The following is a 19,099-nucleotide window of genomic DNA, read 5'->3' on the forward strand; positions in this document are numbered from 1 at the left end:
TGAATTTGAGTTTTGTCCCTTTTGTAACCTTAATTAACCTCACAATAAATTGATAAATCTAAATGTATCTCATGATGAAGAGAAAGACTGAAATACAATATAAGAGATTGTGCCTTAATACAGCCATGAATTTAATAAGAGAGAAGCAGACTTTCATTTCCCTCGCGCTACTAAGGAACAGGTGGAATAACTGGAGTACAGACTAGAATACTGAGAACGCAAAGAACAACAGACCAGCAGTTAGCAGAGGATGTGGGTGCATAATGACATTTATACCTACTATATAATGTAAATGTGTACATCTAGAAATTTTGGTCACCTTAAACCTGGATTGACTTAGTCATAAGCCAAACTAAGTACTGCACCCCAACTCTTATAAAAAAGAAAGCCACTCAATAGATTATTAAAAAGCAAGAGTTTAGTCTATACTAGGAAAAACTAAAAGAAACACCAAACCCCTCTACTTAATCTGACTGTGTTTTTCCCTCTATGCAGAATGATTTACCCCAGGTCATATTAAAATCATAATCTGCTCACTCTAATCTTTCCTCAGTTTATATATGGGATTGACTTATACAAGAGTATATACTGTATCTATTTCTTTTATAATGAGAAATGTAAACCCATTTACCCCTAATAAAGCAGTGGAAGTGAAGGAAATGAATTTACTGGCATCCAGGGGTGGAGCCAGACTGAGAATTTTCCTGGTCAAACCTTGGTGTGATGAGGTGTGGCTTAATTTGCTTAAATGAGACAGTCACAGACGCCTATCTCTCTCTAATTTTGCCCTTAAAATAATGTTGATGAATTTGTTGTCTTAAATGAGGCTCAAGGCACATTTTCTCGGTTTCAGAGGATGAGACAATTGTCCATGTTAAATAAATACTAGGCTTGATCGATCCATGAAAAATTTGATTCTAAACTCGTTTCAAAACTAGAGGGGGCAGTTTTTCGTTTTTGTTGCTAATAACGAATTTGGCCCCCAAAAATTTTCGAAATTAACGAAAATTCGTTATTTTCGAAATTAATTCGTTAATGGCGGACGCGCATGCGCGGTCGCCCAAAAACAGCCCCGGGGGGGGGGGACTTAGGGGGCTCTCCCGCCCTCATTTTTTGAGTGATCTTCTTCAAACTTGGTACAGTGGTAGAACACATTTAACACTGATAGCTCACCAAAATGTGGAACGTTTCCCTTATCCTCTGATTTTTGGCAAATTTTCATAGCTTTTATAATAAACCATTTTTTAATAATTGCAGAAATCTGTTCCTGGTTTGAAAGTCTTATTTCCTGTTTCATTGGGTTGTCTTTACTGTGAAAGTCATTGTTCTACTTCAGAAACTTTGTTTTTGTGGCTGAAACTTTGTTAAATTGGTGGACCAAACCATAATATGTTCCATCCATGTCGCTTGCACAAAGTTCAGGCAGTGTCATAGATTTTGCCATGTTTCTATGACAGAACCAATTAGGAAATGACATTTATCACCCAGGAACAGAAATCGTAGTACACCATCAAATCATTCCTGACAGATGGCTATCAGCCTCTGAATAAGGAAATTAGTTCCTGGTTTGAAAGTGCTATTTCCTGTTCCATTGGCTTTTCTGGGCTGAGAGTGTGTGACTTGCCCAAGTGGGTGGCAGAGTGGGGAATCATGACACAATTGGAGTCCAAAATTCAAACCTCTTCCTCCCTCCTTCTCTCTAAACTTCTCATACCTTCCAAGAATTCACATACTGTATGAAAGTTTGGTCAAGATGGTCAGAGGAGGGCAACTAAAATGATCTAGGGTCTGGAGAACAAGCCCTATAAGGAGTGGCTTGAAGAACTGGGCATGTTTAGCCTGCAGAAAAGAAGGCTGAGAGGAGACATGATGTATAATATGTGAGGGGAAGTCATAGAGAGGAGGGAGCAAGCTTGTTTTCTGCTGCCCTGCAGACTAGGACACGGAACAATGGCTTTAAACTACAGGAAAGGAGATTTCACCTGAACATTAGGAAGAACTTCCTCACTGTGAGCTGTTCACCTGTGGAACTCTCTGCCCCGGACTGTGGTGGAGGCTCCTTCTTTGGAGGCTTTTAAGCAGAGGCTGGATGGCCATCTGTTGGGGGTGCTTTGAATGCGATTTCCTGCTTCTTGGCAGAATAGGGTTGGACTGGATGGCCCAAGAGGTCTCTTCCAACTCTACTGTTCAATGACTCTCTGATTCTAAGCGAGGACAAAAGGGGGTGGAGAATGTTAAGAGGAGAGAGGGCCTGGAACACCTGGGAATTGTAGTTTTAAAGCGGGCATAATACTATTGGAGAAACGTTTGCTTCAGCCCAATGCTTTTATAAATGGTCAATATTCAGAGGCTTCCTTCTCCTGCATTTTGAAAGCTATTATGATGAAATTTGCCAGAATGGAAGCAAAAATTAAGTACTCTTTGCCTATCAAGTTTCATAATGTTTGACCCATCCACTGATTTTTGGGGATTTCTGAAGCAACATTTTTTTAAAATGTTAGCAGATCGATAGCCACGCCTCCCTGTCCTTCTTCCTTCCACTTTGATTGGCTTGCTAAGGCTTCTGGGAAATTGAGTTTTTTCTCTCGTTATGGCGAATTGCTTCATTAATGGTCAATATTCAGAGGCTTCGTTCTCCTGCATTATGAAAGCTATTATGATGAAATTTGCCAGAATGGAAGCAAAAATTAAGTACTCTTTGCCTATCAAGTTTCATAATGTTTGACCCATCCACTGATTTTTGGGGATTTCTGAAGCAACATTTTTTTAAAATGTTAGCAGATCGATAGCCACGCCTCCCTGTCCTTCTTCCTTCCACTTTGATTGGCTTGCTAAGGCTTCTGGGAAATGGAGTTTTTTCTCTCGTTATGGCGAATTGCTTCATTAATGGTCAATATTCAGAGGCTTCGTTCTCCTGCATTATGAAAGCTATTATGATGAAATTTGCCAGAATGGAAGCAAAAATTAAGTACTCTTTGCCTATCAAGTTTCATAATGTTTGACCCATCCACTGATTTTTGGGGATTTTTGAAGCAACATTTTTTTTAAAATGCTAGCAGATCGATGTCCCATGCCTCTCCCTCCCTCCCTCTTCCGCTCTGATTGACTGAGAGGCATGCCAACATGGCTTCTCCTCTACAGCTTCATCCGAAGACATCAGAAACAAACGAAAAAAGGTACTTTTATTATTCAAATTCGTAATATTTGTAAGGGCAGTGAGCAGATGGTTCAATATTGATTCAAAATTGCTTACGAAACGAATTTTTAACGAATTTAACGAAATAACGAAAAATTTGCTCAAGCCTAATAAATACGTAAGTGGTTGCTTGGAGTAAAGCATACTCTCTAGACCTTGAGCTACTCTCTCTCTCTCTCTCAACCTCAAAGAATTCACAGGCAATCCTGAAATGATTCTGTCGCCACCTCCCCTGCTTTTAAAATACATATTTTATATTTTTAGATATTGATTACTTCCTTAAGCGGTCTGGAAGTCCAAGCCAGGGGTTTGTAGTGGTTAGCTAGGACTGTGAATAAGAGGATCTGTGCCCAATGAGCTAAACCGAAAGGGCAAGGACAGGAAAATCAATTTACCAGATTGAAGACAAGTCATAGAGATTTAATACAATTCAGCCAAAAGGGGTGCAAATACAGGCAAGATGCTTCAAATGTACAAGCATATTATACAGAGGAAAGCAACTTATCTCATACAGACAGCTATTCATTGAAATCTCCCACTCCTGCCCCTGATCGGTTGAAAGAGGGGCTGGTCAGGATCCACACCCTGATTGGCTAGATTGGCTGTTGATGTCGTCGCCTCCAGAAGTGGATTACCTTGGAAGGAGAAATGTCAGCCGAGGATTGATTGGGAAAGGGATCAATTAGCTGGTGAGATGCCTCCTGGGAGGTGGCATAATCCAAAGAGACAATGTCAAAGAAATGTTAATAATCTTTTGATTTGTTCTGCAGTCCAAGATAGGAGCTTCAGAAAATAAAGGTGTGAGACTCCTAGGACAAAGATGACAATATTAAACAATCAGAAACTTGGTTGTCAATAAAGAGGTAAACAAATGAACATGCTCTAAGCCTCTGTTTCTGCGGGCAGCACTCTCTGTCTTGAGTGAAACCATATAGCTACACAAACAGTCTTGGGCTTATCTGATCTTTCACCATATTCAGTAGGCTTGATCGATCCATGAAAAATTTGATTCTAAACTCGTTTCAAAACTAGAGGGGGGCAGCTTTTCGTTTCTGATGGTATTTCCGAATTTGGCCCCCAAATTTTTTTCGAAATTAACGAAAATTCGTTATTTTCTAAATTAATTCGTTAATGGCGGACGCGCATGCGCAATTCCCAAAAACAGCACAGAGAGAGAGGACTTTACAGGACTCTCCCGCCCTCATTTTTTGAGTGATCTTCTTCAAACTTGGTACAGTGGTAGAACACATTTAACACTGATAGCTCACCAAAATTTGGAACGTTTCCCTTATCCTCTGATTTTTGGAGAATTTTCATAGCTTTTATAATAAACCATTTTTTAATAATTGCAGAAATCTGTTCCTGGTTTGAAAGTCTTATTTCCTGTTAAATTGGGTTGTCTTTACTGTGAAAGTCATTGTTCTACTTCAGAAACTTTGTTTTTGTGGCTGAAACTTTGTTAAATTGGTGTGTGTGTGATATATATTGTATATATATATATAGTCCCTGCTTATGTGTGTGTGTGTGTGTGTGTGTGTGTGTGTGTGTGTGTATAGGTAAAGGTAAAGGTATCCCTTGACGTTAAGTTCAGTCATGTCTGACTCTGGGGGTTGGTGCTCATCTCCATTTCTAAGCCCAAGAGCCAGTGTTGTCCATAGACACCTCCAAGGTCATGTGGCCGGCATGACTACATGGAGTGCCATTACCTTCCCAGAAACACCCAGAAAATGGGAATTCCAGACAGGAAACAATCAGGGCCAGCTAATACCTCCCAACAAAGGATTCCCCCAGGTAGGAAGCAGCCAGGCTTTGAAGCTGCAAGGCTATTCAATGCTAATCAAGGTGACCAATTGCAACATTCACACTTGCCTCCCACAGACAAGAGTTCTTTCTCCCACCCTGGACCTTCCACAGATATATAAACCCCACTTGCCTAGCTTCGCACAGACGTCAAAACCTCTATGTCTGCCACAGATGTGGGTGAAACGTCAGGAGAGAATGCTTCTGGCACATGGCCATAGAACCCGGAATACATACCACAACAGTGTGATCCCGGCCATGAAAGCTTTCGACAACACAACCACAGTATCCATTCAAGTTCATGTAGCGTGGTATGGACTGGAGACCTGTATTGGGGGGAGGGAGGGTGCGAATCTGGGCCCCTGGGAGTCGTAGTCCTCCCTCCCTCCCTCCCCAGGAGCAGCCGAGGACGGGCCTGGCCCACACCCCCTCGCATCCCGGGCCTCTTCCTCCTCACCGCCGGGCCCCTCTCTGTCTCTCCAGGCCTGAGCTGAGGCGAGGCGGCGGCGGCGGCGGCCATTTCCCCCCTCCGTCTTCCTCCTCCTCCTTGGCCTCCTTCCCCCTCGCCCCCTCCCATTGGCTGAGCCCGTGACGCCCCTTTTGCTGAGGGGCAAAAGGAAAGGAGTTTGGGTGATTTGCAAAAGCTTTTTTTCCTAACGAAAAAAAACGAAGAAATAAGAAAAAACGGCCTCTCGCGATTCGAAACCGCGATATCCAGACGTGTGGACAATCAAGGTCGTATATTGCTTCAAAACAAACGAAAATAACGAATTAATAACGGGTAACGGGGAAATCGAATTATTTGAGCAAGCCTAATATTCAGTTCATGGCCTTACAGGAATTAAGGTCAGTTTTAATTGACAATAATTCTAGGTCACATCCATATACCTTCTGTGGCCAATTTCTTTTGCCAAAATACTAGTTTTTGGTTGGTGATTTCCAGGGCTCTTTCTAAATTGGGGTGTAGGAGGTTACATTTGGCATGCATTCATTCAAATTGGGGCAGGTTCCACAGCAGGTATCTGTGCTATATGGCACTGGATTTCCCCGGCACTCCAAAGATATGTTTGGACTCCCCCCGCTCCTTTATACGAGGGCTATCCACAAAGTAGGTTACGTTTTGGATTTTAAAAAGGACAAAGTATAGGAGAAATCATTTACCATATGCAGCTGAAAGACACATCCCAATACTACAATGTCATGCAATCCCCATTGAAATCTAGGCACGTCTCATATAGATAAATGAGTTTGAAAAGTACTGCTCCAGTAAATTCCCCGTTTGTGTCCTCAGCCCTTCCCCCTTCTCCCTTCCTGCAGCGTAGCCAAAATGCTGTGCTGCCAGCCACACCCCCATTGTTGGAAATAGAGGAGAGAGACAGCAAATTTACTGGGGCAGACCTTTTCAAACTCATTTATCTATATGAGATCTGCCTAGATTTCAATGGGGATTACATGAGATTGTAGTATTGGGATGTGTCTTTCCGCTGCATATGGTAAATGATTTCTCCTATACTTTGTCCTTTTTAAAATACAAAATGTAACCTACTTTGTAAATAGCCCTCGTATTTGTTTCTTTTGCATGTTACAGGTTGATGCCCATGCTGATGCACCAATGAGTTTTGCGGCCACAGCTTTTGGCCTGAGCATCAAGCTTGTTGAAGCCATTTTGGTGGTCATCTAGAGTTTGGTGACATGGCCATTGTGGAATGGCTTGGAAGCTTTTGTGCTGGCACAGATTGCTGCTCCTGTTTGAGGAGTGTTTTTGCCTGCCTCCTCAATGTTTGCTTATTTATTTGGGGGCAATGATATGGGCCTTTTTGATTGGTAAAGCTCGTATTATCCGAATCATAAGAAATACGGGTTTGATTCAAGACAATTGGCTATACACCAATTACTAAATAGTTTGAAATTTCAATTTCCTATTCAAAGGTTACATAGCAGAGGTGTGAATTATTGAGGTCTGATGGCACTTACATTCTCAGATTGGCATGGTGTTGTTTCTCAGTGTATATTCTTAAATTCATTCTATGTGTCTTTGGTGGGAAATAAGCAATACAGCAGACCCCCTATTTGTGGCAGGTGTTCGGGAGATATGATCTGGATATTCTCCTATTGGTACATTTGGTGCTGGATGGGAATTTACATTTTTCCAGAGTATCAAGCAATCTAGAGTTAGGGAAGTATATCCTGTCCTTGGGACTGGTTTCTGGGTCTTTGCCCTCACCAGGGGTCAAAGCAGCTCGGGGGTTTACACCCTCTAGCTAGCCTTCCAGTATCTGAGCTGGACCTTTGAGCAACATATTGATCAGGGATTGCTCTCAAGGTGCTTTGCCCAAGGGGAGGCTGGGGGCTCAAGTCAGGGGTCATCAACTGCCTCAGTCACTTCCATATCCCATGAGGTAAAGGTAAAGGTTTTCCCCTGATATTAAATGTAGTAATGTCAAACTCTGGGGGTTAGTGTTCATCTCTATTTCTAAGCCGAAGAGCCAACAAGGTCATGTGGTCAGCATGACTGCATATGCCTATTGATCTACCCACATTTGCATGTTTTCGAACTGCTAGGTTGGCAGAAGCTGAGGCTAACAGTGTATGCTCAACCTGATCCCCAGATTCAAACCGCTGACCTTTTGGTCAGCAAGTTTAGCAACTCAGTGCTTTAATCCGCTGTGCCACCAGGGGCTCCCATATCCCATGCTCCCCCAAATTTGATTAATCACCACCAAGAAACATTTAAATTGTTTATAATTAATAAAGTTGCCCTTGGTTCATTCCACTTTGGTTGGCTGGTCTCTTTACTCCTCTGGTTTGTCAGCAATCAGCTTTGCTTGGATTAATAAACCGTTAGCTTGCTCCCATCACAAGCTTTTTATTCTTTAGCTCCACCCTTTTCTCTTTTGCTGGTCTTCCCTCTCTTTCACCTTAGCATCAATTTGGCCTATACCTACATGTTCTTAATTAACAAGACAATTTAAAAAAATCTATGTGCCGACCAATCTCAAAAACACACTACACTCTTTACTATCCAAAGTTTCTGGGATACAACAACAAGCAACCCCAGGGAGCAGCCCATCTTTAGATGTGTTTAGAAATCTCCTTACAATGAAGAGTCCTATATTGCCAAAATTCCTTGATGTCAAAGAGATCTCTTACGGTGTTCCACTGTGTACACTCAGTCAACCATAATTCAATTCAAAACATGGGAAATATTGAAGGATATCTGCTATATGCATAAACTTCAGGTATAACTGCACTACTTCTGCAACTTTTACAGCACACATATTCCATCAAAGAGATAAATGAGGTTATAAAATTGAATGTTCCATGTGTGTGTGTGTGTGTGTGTGTGTGTGTGTGTGTGTGTGTGTTCTCTTAACTGTTGGTTCATAGACAAGTATCACTCTAACACCTTCTGCAGTAAAGAGTGGCACATAAGAATCCATTAACAGCTGTCAGAGTCTTTTTTACCTTCCAATCCTGGAACTTGTTTGAAGTAATAATAATGCTGAGAGAACCTCTCAACATATGCCAAGTATAGGGATTAATTTTAACTATGTCTACCTAGGGATCATAGTTTTAATTTGTTTCTGTGCTAGGCTCAATCTTAGTGCATGTAATGTGTCAATATATTTATTTTAAATACTTCTCACCTATCCTATACAATATCTGAAGACACCAGGGCAGAGTGAAAAACATAATCGAAAGTGGTGACAGCTTAGCTTTTAGGTATGTGCAGGGCAAGGTATTTTTAAGTAATTATAGGATATACACGCAGGGACAAGAAGAGGGCATCTTTTGACTTTTTATAATATCATTGCAGAGCTCCTTTTGCATATAGCTCCTTTTTATACTCATTGTGATTTGAAAATCCTGCAGAAAGTCAACAAGCCAAGGTATACAACTGATAAACTATACCCTAAATAAGTTGTTTTTTCTCAGAGCATGTCTTAAGGTTTCTCATCCTTATATCTGCTGTCATATCTGCTCATTCACAGTAAGAATTATCCAGAAAAAAACAAAGAGAAAGGGGAATACATAAACACTTATATTCCTCCCTCACACTTTCTCTTTAGAAGATTACTAGTTTTCTTGGATACCTAAATACTAGTGTGATCTGCATTCTGATAGAAAAATAATCCTTATTTCAGGTAACTGCAAAGCTGAATGCTGCTTATCACTTTAGATGGTTAACTCCTAATAAAATAAAGGCCAAGGCCACATCAACTCTTTCCTCATTAACTCTGCAGTCAATTTCCTGAAACTTCTCACAAACGTAAATCCTTTATCTGCAAGAAGAAATAAGGACTCATCTGACAACCTTCATATTCTGAGGCTGAGGAATGCAATTTAAATTCCTTCAACAAGTTAAACGTTGAGCTTCCTTGTGGCAAAGTCACAGCCATAAGTAAATAAGAATGGCTTCTGCATTGTTTTGTAACACAACCCTCCTCCCTCATGACTATTTAGAAAATTTGGATTTTAGGATCTGGTTTGAAGATTTATGTCTCTGCAACCCCAGACCCCGCAAAATCAGAAAAATTGCACCTTGAAAGATTTAACAGAGGATATAGAATTTATAATATGTTGATAATCATGTAGTATTGTATAATATAATCCTAAAAATCAATGTTTCAGAATCACAGGGTTTCATTTGAAAATTTCATCAGCCCGACTCAGAATGTTACACACAGCTTGATTCTGTTTACTGGAAGAAACAATAAAGATGTTTATTCACACTAGTGAAATCTCCAGCATGCTTTGCAGATTCCTACAGAAAAGCAATTCATCATGTGCCGAAAATATGCAATGATCCATTCAACCTGCAAGCTCCGTGTCTCAGTTGGATTGTGGAAATGAGTCCACAGTCAGCACCTGTTGCTTAGAAAATTTAGTGACAATGTTGGATACTTCATCTAAAACAGTCAACTACATTAATAACAATTCCAAAAGCATACTCCATTTCACAGCATGGCTGAAAGAGAAAAATCTTAATGAATTTTATTTTAAACAAAAATGTCAGTTTTGATTTTGTATCATGGCTATAGTAGATATTTTCCCCTTACTCTCTGCCAACAATGAGTTTACAAAGAATAAATAGAATGCTGGAAGTTATTTCTAAGTGAACAGCTCATGCTAACACAGAGACAGATGCACTTCTAATTAATCAGCTTTACACAACCACACATACACACACCACCTCCCCATCCCCAAAAAGCACTTTAAACAAGCAACTTAAATCACAATTAGGCCATCTGAAGATACTGACTATAAATAATTCCTCCTAATTAATCTCCCTTTAAAATGTAACACAATGTGGTGTAAGTAAAAACAGTTTGATGATCTTTCAAGGAGCAGCCATTTCTCAGTTTCTGGCACTTTAATAGACTTGCTTCATTATGAATAAATCAAATGCATCTTTTCTCCACTGAAGCAGGTTCCAAGAAGAAGTCGTAATAAACATACCAGCTTTGGATGTAAGATCTGAAAGACAGCAGCAGACAAAGCAGCTGAGATCCAAGCTATGCTTTGGCACAGATTTGCATTCTGGAAAACTAAAGACTATAATGCTAATTTTGCTTAAATTACAGCCACACGGTCTAAGTCCTAAAAAATAAATGGTTGCCATTTTCTTTTTCACAAAGACAATATATATATGCACATAGCTCAACATATGAATATGTGAACTATGTAATAGTATTTGATGAATTGAAAAGCTTTGTATGAAAAATACAAACGTTTCTCCAAATATGAAATCAGCTTTAAAAGGGCTGAACCCTATTCTACAAACAGCTTCAGCACCTTGGCTAGTGCCTTTAACTTCAGCATCCAAATGAAAATGAAGCTTTCTGCCACTGTTGTGCTTAGGATCAAATTGAATGTGATGTAGAGAGTCTGGAAAAGTTACTTTTGGACTATAGTTCCCATAATATCCCAGGCAATATGGCCACACTACCAGGAAGTGCAATCCAAATGTTTTGCCCTAGCTCTGATGATATAGGGCTTTTAAAAATGAAATAAAACTTCCTATCTATTATTTATTTTTCACAGAAGGAGCTGGGAGCATAAGCTGGATCAGGAGGATATAGTCTACCCTTTTGTCCTCATATCACAGCTGTGTTCTGAATTGCCTGTCTATGGTCCTATTATCTATGGAGTTGAAATATTTAAGAGTTAAACAGAATACGTTATATATGCTTTTTCAGTGGTAAACCCTTGAGTGTTCTCCTGAACTCAACTCCAATCCTGGAAAGTAGTACTCAGGACTGCATTTGCACATTTATAAGTAGTGTGACAGCTGTTTCTATTTCTTGGGTCTTCAAATCTGGCTGCCTTCATTGCATCCTTTTTGGTCTACAGTGTCACATTATATGTGAGGTTGCCTTTAGAAAATGTTTGGAAACTGATCATGTTATCAAAAGTGGTCTTTGCTTGGGTAACCGGTTCTTTTAAATTATCAGGAGCAAACAATTATCCCAGCTTTAGGAATATCAAAATAAAGGCTCAATAGGCACCAGATCTGGGTTTAAACATTATGCATGCAACATTTACTAAGACATTTAAGACTACAATAAAATAAAGTACATCAAGAGGTCTCAAGCACACTTTAATCATTCAATACTCACATACATGAACCTTCTCTCCAGGTGATCAGTATACAGTAATGATAATGGGAGCCCAGTTGCAGCTTTCTGAGATATGCATTACATTTGATGGCATATAAGACTTGAGTAAATATGGGTAGATTAAATAACTGAACAAATACTTGAATGTGACTTATTTCTGCCTCTTCTGGGTATAACAGGCTAAGTTATTCTCTTCTATGACTAATGACAGATTCAGGGTGTGATTTCAGCTTTGGAATTGTGCAGGTTCATATGGGAAAAGGTGATTTTTCTTCACCCCTTAATTAGCAATTGCGAACTACCATATCACTGGGACAATTGATCCTCTCCAATATTTTTGTCTCAATTGTAAAGTAGCTAATAGCTATCCATGTTGCAAAACTTATTTTGGAGATAAACTTCCACACCTTTGATAGGTCCATTGTGCTAAAATCCAATACAGATTCCCTCAAATGAGAAATGCTACTCCACTAACTACAAAGTATCCTAAGTTTTTTCCCCTGCTTCCACAGAAAGAGAAGATGGCTGGCTGCTGGACAAGGTAAGTGAATGTCCTCCAAAATCAGAAAGATCTTTGAGCAATTCCCAAATAAGGTTGGGACCTGTTGTGTGAGAATTATCATCCCACAATCTATATATATAAAAGAGTGATGGCATCACGGCGATGCACAAAACAACAAATCTACAGGCCCCCCAAACTCGAAAATTGGCAACGCAATCCATCATCCCCGCCTCCAGTACGAAACAACAAAATATCACACAAACAACAATCACAGGGCCAAAAACCACAACAGACCATGTGCGCCTGCGCCAACACACAATCCTAGAAATGCTTCCCCCGCGCGCGCGCACACACATTCCCCTTGCCCACGCGCTCAACTTCTCCCTCCTCCGGCACCGCCTCCATCTTACAAAAAAACCTCTTCACCAATCCTTCCCTCCACCACCTTCCCCCCAACGGAACACTCCATCCTCCTCCTTCTCTCCAGGCCTCTGAGGTAAAAAAACCCCAAAACGGAGAGCCTCCATTCAGCGGCTTCTTCGTCACCCACCTTTTCCTCTTCCAGACACTATGGCTTCCTTTCTCTCCCCCTCTCTCCTTCCTCCGCCTACCTCCCGATTTGAGGTGAGATTCCTGAGGGAAGAAGGGAAGAACCACCACCAGCAGCACCTTCCGCCTCAAAATAATTTTCTTCTCCCTTTTCCCCGCACACCCCCTCCCTCTCTCCCTTCCTTCTGCCTTACTGTCTTCCTTTTAGTACTCCTTTCCAAAACTTTCAAATGTTCTCAACTGCTGTGAATCTCAAAGGCTCCTTTAAGAGCTAGCCTCTATTCTGGGGAAACTACAGTTCCCATCATGCTCTGCCATGCCTCTTCCCCAATGGCAGGGAGAGTTTGCAACGTTTCCTTAGCTACTGGAAAACTTCCATTCTTCCTCCTTTGGTTATACAACAGACAACCTTGGGTTATACAAAACCAGCACCTCGTGGCTCAAGTGACTTCACTCCAATCGATATTAAATAACAATCATAAAACAATACATTAATCAGTCAATAAATAGGCAATATACTTTCCTCCTGTTTTTCTCCCAACAGTTTCCAAAAAGCGAACCTCTGAGGATGTGCAAAGTTTCCTTTCTCTGCCATTCTGTTCTCTCTATTGTATATAAGGGGTGGCTTTTAAATACCCCATAATATTATAATGCTATCATAATAATAAGGCTTTTTAATACTCCATACTATAATAATAATAATAATAATAATAATAATAATAATAATAATAATAACACTTAACCATCATTGGATCTTCAAACCAAATCTCATCAGATTAATTACCATTGAATGACCTTACAACTTCAAACCCTGCCTGCTTCCTACTTAGGGGAATCCTTTCTTGGGAGGAATAATAATAATAATAATAATAATAATAATAATAATAATAATAAACCTTTGGAATATAATAATAATATTACATCATAATAATAAACCTTTTAAATATAATAATATTACATAGTAATAATGAAAATAAACCTTTCAAATATAATAATAATATTAAATCATAATAATAAACCTTTGGAATATAATAATAATAATAATAATAATAATAATAATAATAATAATAATATATAATACAGCAGGTTGTATATATATATATACAAACACACACACTGGTATATATGGATAACCCATACTCACCATACACCATATATAGGTGTGGGATACATACATATATGGAATATATATAGACAACTTCACATTATTTCTATATGAGAAACAGAATCTATATACATATACACACATTTGTATATGGATACAACGTACAACAGATGCTCAATGTACAACATATGACTACTTCCTACCAAGGGCAACCCTTTGTTACCCAGCTTAAATACAATTGAATATCCTTTCACCTTCCAACCCTCGCTCCTTCCTACCTAAGCTAAACCTTTCTTGACCACTTTTAATACCATTCAATACCCTTACACCATCAAACCGTACTTCCTTCAGACTTTAACTACTAATGGACTTACTGGAAGTTCACTAGACATGATGTGAGCTCAAGATCACACACAATCTTATCCATTTTCTACATATATACAACCATAACACATATACCACAACTTCCTCATTACTTTATTTTCAACACCACCACACTCCTCCACATCAAGACGTAAAGAACAACACTCTGAAAACAGATGAATTCCACACAAGAAACAAACACAGCCACCTAACACATCCCAACAAACGATTCCCCCACTCAGGAGTCACCCAGGCTTTGAGGCTGAAAAGCCATTACATGCCAATCATTCCAGCTAATTGAACCATTCATACTTCCGTCCAAATGACAAAAAAAAAAGGAATAACCACAAATACTGCATATTCACAATCTTTTGGAAATGACATATACCAACTACCACCAATTGCTCAATACTTTATTTCCCATATCACCAGCCTTCGCCGCAGCAACGCGTGGCCGGGCATAGCTAGTCATAATCTAAAATAGATAATGTTCTAGGGAGGCTCAAGTATCAAGGAGGTTGCCAAACAAAGTATAGAAGTCAACTCTTTGGCAAGCTTAGGGCTAAAGTATAAAAGTATTGGCTATAAATATCCATGATGAAATAAAAGTCCTGAGATGAGAACTTTGAGTCATTGTTTCATGCTTTTTCAAGCTGGAAGCATTTCACAACTACAGCTGGCAGGTTGCTCTTATTGTGACAGTGGCCTTCAGCCATTTTAAGTGGCAGGGAAACATCGCTTTCCTTTTATCAGCGAAAAATCTTTTGCTCATTGCCAAAGCACCAATTAAAACTGGGGCAATAATTCCAAAGGGAAGAATGGTGCTGGGTGTGATGTTGGAAAGTTGAGAGAAAAAAAGTCTGGAGTGGAAGGAAAGAAGAACAGTGATAAAGAGAAATAACTGGAGATGGGGATTTAAAAAGAGCATGGTGAAGAAGAAAAGATATACAGTGTAGGTAAGGGATTTCTGATTCACACAGAACTGGTACAAATTCAGCAAGCACTGAGATAGTGGTAGAGGGAGAAATGGAGATAAAAGATATATATGCCAAAAGAAAGCACAGAGTTGGGGATGGGTTACTGTGAAGTTGAATTAGTTTTTCTAATGTAAAATAGGAATGCAAATCTATGCTAATTTTCAGACGTTTGTTCCCTCTGCAAGAAAGTCTTCAAAAATCTATATCATTTCAAAAGAAATAAGTCTGTTTAGGACTAAATTTAGTGCAAAATTTCTCCACAATACTTTTTGAAATAAACAGATAGATCTCACAAATATATTGTGTGCTAATATTTATATAAACACACACATATATAGCCTATTAGTGGTGTGCAATTATTTCATTAGTTGTCATATGTTGTATCAAATTTGTTAAACTTACAACACAATATCCAACTTGCGGGAACCCGCACCAAAAATTTAAAATTCAAAACTTACCCAACACTTTTTGATTGCATTTTTGAAGCCTCCCAAAGTCAGTTTTATTTTCAGCAAAAAGAAGCAAAGCAAAGCCAAAAAGGCTGTGTTTCCTCTTTAAATTAGTGGCCTCTCACCATGAGGAGAAGGAAGCAGGAGGGAGAAAGCAGAGTTTGCTGGGAAAGAAACTGAGAAAATGCAGAATTCTGGAAAATGTAGTTTGGGAAGGTGAGGAGTCCTTTGCTAGAGAATTCAAAAGGCCCTGCCCTAAACTACATTTCCCAGAATACTGCCCAGCATCAGAAAGCTCCAAGAGAGCTATTTTCCCTCTTTAGTAGCAGCCAGCCAGAGTTCCAATAAACTGTTGAATCTGCAAAGATGAGGACTGACTGATACTTCTAACAATAAACAATAGCATGTGGATTTTTTACAGAATGAGACACCCCCACCAGAATATAGAGTTTTTGTTGCAGCATTGACCGACAGAGTTTAACTTGTGGACTTTTTAGGGCTGGGAAAATTTTCAAAGTCAGCCTTTAAATTGCATCTTTAGCCCACTGATGGTTGAATCAGTGTTCTGCTAAAAGATGTTCACCCCATTCCATTTTGTGTTGGTAGTTGAATTTTATATCAATATTGTTGATCAGATTGCAAAAAGCTAGTGTTAAGGATGTAAGATTGTAGAGTAAGCTGTGAGACACAACTATATCAATCCTCCAACAGACAGAAATGACCAGTGGCATAGGGAAATTTCTGAAAAGCTGATGATGTCCCACAACATCTGCTGTATGAGACGGTTTTCTGATTCTGCTTATTGACAGAATTGGCCCTGAATATACTGGAATTTTAAAGCTTTTTTTCCCTTCACAGTACTGTCCTCTTGACTATTCTTTTTTTTTCTCTGGGAACTTATTCTTGCAGTAGTTTTTCTGGGAAGGCAAATGGACATCATTCTCTGAAAATGAGAACTATATCGTTTTAATGGCTTCTTCAGAAAATGAACTATAAAAGGTGATGAACTTGTGGGGAAGAACTGGCTCCTTTTTCCATCTAGTTTCCTCTCTCATGCAGTGCTGAGGTAATTGAATATTGCAGCAACAGGGAAAAGGAGAAAGAGTATGCATTTTATGCTTCTTCTAGTCATTCAGATGAGAAAAGGAAGGAAAGGAGAAAAACATTGTTTTCCACAGAATACTTTGAGAGGGCATCTTTTCCCTTATATACATCCACACATGCATGTGCATACATGTGTGCATGTACACACACATGCACACACACACACACACAGAGTGCATGTTGTAGTCATCAGCTTGGACAAAAAAGATTACCACCACCTTTTAATAGACTTCTTAAGTGACAAACGGAGATCTCCACTCTAATTTATGCCATGAAGCAAGGATCCCACCTTCTGTTAGGTAAACATTCTATCAAATCTCATCCATTAAAGAATATTACAATTACATACTTAAGGAGCTGGGTCCAGAACTGGAACTGAATTGTTTCAGGATCTGGCTCCAGAACTTGCTAAGGCCAGATCTACACTGCCCTATATCCCAGGATCTGATCTCAGATTATCTACTTATTCCAGATTATATGACAGTGTAGATTCATATAATCCAGTTCAAAGAAGATAAGATGGGATCTGATCCTGTGATACAGAACAGTGTAGATACAGCTGTAGTCTTCTCAGGCATGCTGGATTGATCCTTAGATTTGAGAAGTCATCCCCAGATTAAATTTCTCTTGCAAAGATATTTTTGAAGGATTGGGTCACATGTCTATTTGCTACTGTCATCAACATGACCTTAATCAGATAACAAGCTTTTTTTCATCTTTTCAGAAGTGAACATACTGCAAGTTGCTTCTGGTGTGAGAGAATCGGCCATCTGCAAGGACGTTGCCCAAGGGATGCTGGGAGGCTAGATTTCTTTGAGGGGATTCTTTGAATGTGATTTTCCTGCTTCTGGGCAGGGGGTTGGGATGGATGGTGCATGAGGTCTCTTTCAACTCTATGATTCTATGATTAATGCTTTTGAAGGAGCCTCCAGTGGCCTAGGGGATAAAAACCTTGTGACTTGAAGGTTGGGTTACTGACCTGAAGGCTGCCAGGTTCGAATCCCACCTGGGAAGAGTGCGGATGAGCTCCCTCTATCAGCTCCAGCTCTATGCGGGGACATGAGAGAAGCCTCCCACAAGGATAGTAAAAACATCAAAACATCCAGGCGTCCCCTAGGCAACGTCCTTACAGACAGCCAATTCTCTCACTCCAGAAGCAACTCCGGTTGCTCCTGACACACAAAAAAATGCTTTTGAAACAAGGCAGTTACTTTTATTGTTTGGTGGAAAGGCAAGAACAACTGTAAAATGTTTCCTGAATTACATTCTCATGACTTCTTTGTCTGGAACTGTAAAAAGGACATCTTCCTGGAGAATATATTAACCCACTGAATCATCATTAGATATCATGGAAGTAGAACAGGCTCATTGAACCAAATGTTCAATGATGAGTCAATGTCTAGTTCATGGGGGTTAAAAATTCAGCCTACTGGCCACATGTAATCCCACAACATTTTTGTGATCTCTACTTTCTTAAAGTCCTGGATATATTATTTAAAATTCACTTGATTTGCAGAAGAAACTTGCCCAGAAATAAACGAAACCCCTTTTCCAATCCTCCAAAACAATTTCAGAAACCACAATTTCTTCTCAAATGCCTTCTCTCTTTTTTAAAAAAATTATAACAAACAGTGACACAACATTACTTCTGATTACAGTTTGAAAGGAGAAACTCACATGGACAGATGTGGGCATGGGACTGGATTACCATTGGCTCCTCTTCTAATACCTACTCTGATTAAGTTGATTCAGTTGATTCAGAGGCTGCACTGTATCTGGTACTAATAGTAGTATTTAGGCCCATGTGAAATGTTTACATTTGAGTAAGACTTCTTATGCACCCATTAACTGCATATGTCTAAAACATACAAATATATGGATATGTGGAATGTACACATGTATATGACTTTAACATTGTTCATCTCAATCTCTTATTTACTCATTAATTTATTACAATTTCTGTATTTCTCGTATTTTCTCCCAAGAATTCAAAGCAACATGCATGACTTCCCATTTTAATCCTATGAGATAGGTTAGGCTGAGCTGATGTGAATCATCCAAGATCAATTGACATTCAAGTCGGTCTCAGCCGTCTGAGTTCAAACTAACAACTGCAACCCATGATGAAATTATTCATATGAGTAAATACTGGATTTATTAAGTGTGGTTCCCTTTTGTATGGAGCACCAGCACTCCAGCATTAGAATCTTCCAAATGGAGTCATAACAGTTAAAGGATCTTCAGAGACTTGTTTATAGAAACCAGAGATTTCCAGAATTCCATTCAGGAGATAATGACCAATGAAGATGGAATCAGAGTATAATAGAGTTGGAAGAGACCACATGGGCCATCTAGTCCAACCTCCTGCCATGCAGGAAAAGCACAGAGTATCCCTGACAGATAGCTATCCAGTCTCTGTTTAAAGGTTTTCAAG

The sequence above is a fragment of the Anolis carolinensis genome, chromosome 4 (assembly GCF_035594765.1).
Source record: "Anolis carolinensis isolate JA03-04 chromosome 4, rAnoCar3.1.pri, whole genome shotgun sequence".
NCBI classification, from domain to species: Eukaryota; Metazoa; Chordata; class Lepidosauria; order Squamata; family Dactyloidae; genus Anolis; species Anolis carolinensis.